The sequence below is a fragment of the Aplidium turbinatum genome, chromosome 18 (assembly GCF_918807975.1).
Source record: "Aplidium turbinatum chromosome 18, kaAplTurb1.1, whole genome shotgun sequence".
NCBI lineage: Eukaryota > Metazoa > Chordata > Ascidiacea > Aplousobranchia > Polyclinidae > Aplidium > Aplidium turbinatum.
This window is the reverse complement of record NC_137489.1, coordinates 5,814,508-5,820,507: the sequence shown is the minus strand read 5'-3', so window position 1 is coordinate 5,820,507 and position 6,000 is coordinate 5,814,508.

Here is a 6,000-nt window from a genome sequence, read left to right as displayed (position 1 = left end):
ATGAAGTCTAAATGAAAAAGAGTCTATTTTTACACCCGCACGTGCATAAAATACTTACCACTTGTTATATATGGTTACTGGTATGACGTGGTATCATCACATTGGACAAAATAGTTAACTTCAGTGTTTAGGTTTGATAATGAAATCAACGTACGCTATTTTATTTTCCTTTTGATTACCGTGCCAATTTTGAGAATGTGCACTGTGAGAAACATTGTGCTATATGAAATTGAAGGATTGCCTTTGTATGGCTTACTCACTGACGGCTATTAGTTTATATTAAAATAAGCACAAACGCCAACTTTGCAAAAAGCATTTTGTTTTCTGTGGCTTCTGGTAGGTGGATTGCAGTTCCAGTCAATTTCCTTTCAAAGTATCGAAGCAGAGTCAAAGGATAAAATATCTAAGCAAAAAGCTGCATCCATAGTCAAGTATTTGTGTTACATTGTTGCACTTGCAGCTAAGATGTAACCTACTCGCAGACCTATTCGTATTATCCAAAACACATGAAACTTTTAAGTAAATTCGCTCAATAAGATTTTGCTCTTTTTAAATTTTTCTACATATAATGCTCTTGCCAAGGAAAGTTTAAAGAACACAGTTCACCTACTTAGTGACCTATTAATTATATAAGCCATGTAGAATTCTGTCATCTGTCTCGTTTGTTTAAGTTTTACGGTAATTTGGAAGACCTATGTGTTTACCACTCCGCAAGGAGATTGCCAAGAGGAGCTACATTGAAACTACTTGAAAGCTCCTCACTCTTATGGTTTTGTCATCCAAACACGGTCCTTTTTCAACATTTGTGAAAGATATTCGGAGCATTAGCAGATTATGTGGTTTGCTATCTATTCTTCTGCGACCCACTCGCAAAAAAAAAGAAGTTGCTGCTCTTCAATTGTACGTTACGAAAGGAAAATCCCCGCATCTAAGCGAAGACTTGAGACGTGCTTTGACCCGGCAGTTAATGATTACTGGAATTTTTAATAAAAAAGTTTTATTAACTTCATAATTGCTGTCTTTACTGTTTGGGTTGGTGTGAAAAGACGCGAGAGGCATGATTTTGTAACAAGAAGAATTTTTAAACTACTTTTAAACTAAAAATTAAAATATGTCTGTTTCTAAAAATAATAACGCATAGCAATACTTTTGGCTATAAATGCATGTTTAAATACAAAAATTTCGCACTAATCTTGTTCGTTATTTGTGTTTGTTAACCAAATGCGGTTGTTTTGAATTTTTAAAGGTTAGTTCTCACCTTTATCCTTTAGAAAGTCTTCGTATGACTCGCCACATCATTTGTATTGGAAATAATTCACATTCAAAATTACAGGATAAATTGCAACATGATTCAGCCTTCGACACAATTTGACCTTAGAGTGTTGCAACATTATGTTTTGTTATGAAAATTGAGTAACTTTACTTTGGGGGTTTCCCAACAAAAATTTACGAAGTGGAGTAAGGCATTACTTTTCAATTCCTTGATGCACCAAAATTTAAGTATCAGTTTGTGACATTTTTGAGCAGAACTTCCGGTCACGGAGACCTGGTAGCCTTATGGCCGCATAATTTTTGCCTATGCAGTGAATATGTTGTGGACAAGTATAGGCATTTAAAGGCCATATTTTAACTGATTGTTTTATAAATACATTTTGAAAATGTGAGGTGTCAATGGGAAATCGTTTCACTGCTTTAGGTTACATAACACTACACTTTTTAACGACTTAGCCCAACGTTTAGCATATCAGATTGAATTAACGATAGAAGTCATGAACCGTACATATTTTCAATATAACTAAAGAAATCTTCTTCTTGTTAGGACACTCGGTACAATGAATGTTTCTGGGTACTTGCGAATCGAGAATATGTGAAAGTTCTACCTGCAGTCCAATTTAAAAACTCTACAGTTGCCGGGGGAAATAGTTCTGAAATACCACAATTTAATCTATTGAAAGTTACAGCATCAAACAATTAAACACAAAACCATGCACCTGATATCTTCATCACGATGATGAGAACAAGGCTTTCTAAGATACATTGCAGTTACACTTACAAAGTATAGGCCTAAGCATCTGACTTGTAATAATGGCACTCAAAAAGCAGCTTGTCGGGTTTTCCAACAACTATCTTCTCCTTGAAATCTTGAGTTTGAAAACCACTTAATCCACAATTTTTAAATTTTAAATGATACTAAAATTGTATAGTTTACTTACTGTTGTGTAGCATCTTTCAGTGTAACACTATAGCTTTTATAAACAGCATGATTTTGTCGCAATAACCGATATGCATTATCGTTTGATACGTTTTTTTTGGTATAGCTTGGCAAAACCTTTAATTATTAAACTCAATACCGTCTACTGGCATCTGTTTTTCTGTAACTGCTTAAAACTGACAACAACCTTAAAAGTATAGGGTTCTATCTCAAAGCATAACAGCTATTAATTGTATGCTTGCACCACTACTTTACAAACATACAACTTTTTTGTTGTGAGCAATGTGAATGGTTTTGCTTTACTGATTTCTTGCCATTTCCAATTCACGTGGTCTTACACTTCCCTCACCGAATGGCGTAATGTCTGTTCTTCGTATTGTCTGGAGTTCAGTTCCGGAAGTTTTTTTTAGATCAGTTAAGTTTCATAACCGTCGCTTCCATAGTGGATAGTGTACAGTATTTAGGCCTGAGAAATCTAAAAATGGTGAAAAATTTTAATTTAATTTTTGGGAATGATCAAAAATCGTTGCATTTTTACAGTTTTACTTTTTATGGTTGTGATAATAGGGGTAGGCTGTACATATGGTTAAAAAAGTTATCATTCTGGATCATTTCGGTGACACCCCTATTTTGAAGTATCTTGTCTCCTGAGCATTTTAAGCCATAATTCAATAAATTTGGAGAAAAACTGAGGCAGTGCCGGCAAAAACTGTGTCCGGAATGCATAAAATCGAAAATGACACTTTTAACGTTAATAATGCATTTAATACAGTATATAATGTCGCCATAAGCCAGCAATTGGCTTTACTGTTTACAGTGGTGACATTCAAGATGGTCATTGTTTACAGCAGTGGTTCTCAGAGGGGTGGAATCAGCCCCTGGAGGGGGGGGGGGCGTTTTGATTTTGCAGGGGGGGTATGATTACCTCGGCTTAAGGGTAAACGATTTCGTCAAAGAGCTCGTATCTTCGTGGTAGCATTTCCTACCTCATACCTGGTGGAAAAGGGATTCAGCTGTGTTGTTCTGCTACATACCAAACAGGGAAACCCACTTGACATATCCATACGAGGTGATCTTCGAATGTTTCTCACTGGCTTTACACCGGATGTGAAGAAATTGGCACTTTGTCACCGAGCCCAGGATTCATACTGACTACCAGTAGGCCTATAGGGCTCGCAAATATATATTTGCTTTTTATCAAATATAGTTACTACTTACTAGTCTCAAAAACCCTTACAGCCTGTTTCACCCTAAAAGGGTGAAAACAGAAATATAATTGTATTTGAATAAGGACCTTCTGATGATCCCCTTTTAGGGTAAAACAGGCTGTAAGGGTTTTAGAGACTGGTAACTAGCCTATATTTGATGTAATTATATCGTTCTGCTTGGCTTTTTGCTTTGCATTGAGCACTTTTTGTAGTATTAATAGTATATATATTGTTTTATATTCGCTTTCGTAATTAACCGTTTTTGTTGGGGGTAGTAAAATTTTGCCAGTTCATAAAGGGGGCGTTGGGCCAAAAAAGGTTGAGAAACACTGGTTTACAGTCTTGCAAACTCGAAGAGAGTATTAGAGCCGCACTTTCGCCGGCACTCACATAATTACTCCGCCAGATTCCAACTAGACTTACGCAAAAGTGATATTTTTTACTTAAATAAACAAATATAGACTCTCGCCAACATCTTCGTTCCTGGATCGTTGTAGATCAGCATCTCCCAGTTCTTGATTAATTATCATTGTCATATGTAAAATGCAATGCAATCAATATGTCTTCTTCTAATGGAATTTCTAGAAGGTCACTCACGGAGTCACACTGTTTAGTTAGAATCAAGGTCAGGTTCAGTTTCGCCTTGTTCTTCCGTGTTAATCGGATTTACTTTGAACAAATTTGGCCCAGTCACTCATCCAGTCACTCATCCAGTCACTCGGATTCCTGTGGCAGTAAATATTTTGTTGGAGCAGCTTACTGATCTTTTGGTCAATGATCGACATGGAGAATATTAGCATTGCTGAATATTGAATGGAGAATATTGAATAATAGCCAAGGCAGTGTGCAGGTCCGGTAATATTTGTACAAGCTCTGTTAGAGTGTTTTTTCAACCATAATTAAGATTGGAAGTGTGAAACGGTAAGAAAACCATGCAAGCACTTTCAATCCCAACACAACAAAGTCACTCTGCAAATATATGCGGAAAGTTTGCACCAATTGATTATTCGACTTTGTGCTTTCGAGCAATGACTTATATTCCGGAATGTGATACAAGATCGTTGCTGCTGTGCATCCAAGCTTCCCAAATCTCCTCTCCTTGAATTGGCTATGCTTCTTCGATATTCCAGATTCAACGACCTTGTCAAACAATTCGAATTGTGATGACTTATGACCATCATTCGCTGCCAGTTTAGATAGAGCTTCCAAAGCAGCAAATACAACACTCTTGCTGGAGGGGAGAAATGATTTTAATGCGGGTATGTGAGCAATAAAATCTTCCGCATGTGGACTTTTTGCTCGTATTCCAACATTACATTTAAATTACCATGATCGAAGACTTTGCAAGTATGACTGACGCAAAGTAAATGCAAAGGTATATGGTTTGACCCTAGCGTAGCTGCAATGGATTCCTCGATGCCAAGATTTTTGCTGACATAATCTGTCTTTATTGAAGTACCGTAACTTTTTCCCATAGATCAATTGGTGAAACATTTCTATTGCTCGCCAAACACAATCGACAAAACTGCTCCACAATTAATCTTGTGATGTTTTCTCTGGTTTCCACTGCAAAAGATAGAGGTCTTAATCGAAATGGTTTACCACCACTGAACTTCATTATTATGGATGTCCGTTCTCCTATAATTCTTCTTCCTGTGGTACTATCATAATGTATTGTTATTGTTTCTTCGTCATGCGCATCCAACATTGCAAGGGCACAATTTTTCTTGCTTTGAATCGCTTGTAAATGTTTTATACCATCAATGACTCGTAGAGAAGGCAACACATGCTTGTAGGATTCATAGTCCGTTGATAGACGAGATGTTTTTGACATAGTTCCATCTGTTGGAGGCACATATCCTGGAACATCATCGACCTTGAGGTAATATGTATGGTTGTAAAAAGTCATTGAGATGGTTTTGAAAGCTTGCCATGATTGCTTAAATGTGATGCCCGCTTTGCTACATGTGGTTGCAAGTACCAATTTAATATCTGAAGTGAAATTGCAAAATTTGCGTATAGGTGTGTACTTTTCTCAAGACTGCATTTGGCTTTTTGGCCTGAAATCTGGGTTTTTTCATAGTGTGCAATCCGAAACACTGTTTTTGCCGGCACTGCCTGGAAAATAACTCAAATGACCCAGTTGAGGTCTTAAAACAATCAGCTGAGCATACTAAATAACTTGAAGGTGTCACCAATTGACTTTGAGATACCCCATATGTATAGCCTACCCCTAGTGATATGTCTAACTGCTTACAGCAACAAAGCAGGCTGGTTCACCGCAGTATCAAATTATCTTATTTTACGTTGTTACAAACTATTCATAGCTGATTGTGCAGTTTTCGTAATCAGGCGAACAATGTTAAGACATTCCAGCAACACAGTAGGTCTACCGTCATTTCCTCATAAAAACTTTCTCCATAGAAATTGCAACAGATAGCACTGCTATTTTGTATTCATCAAATGCTGGCATTTACACAACAATCTAAATAACTTCTTAGTGTAGCAATAGCAGATAAAACTAACTTGAAATACACCATATGAAGCTAATTTACTCTCTTTGTAGCGAACTCAATTGCA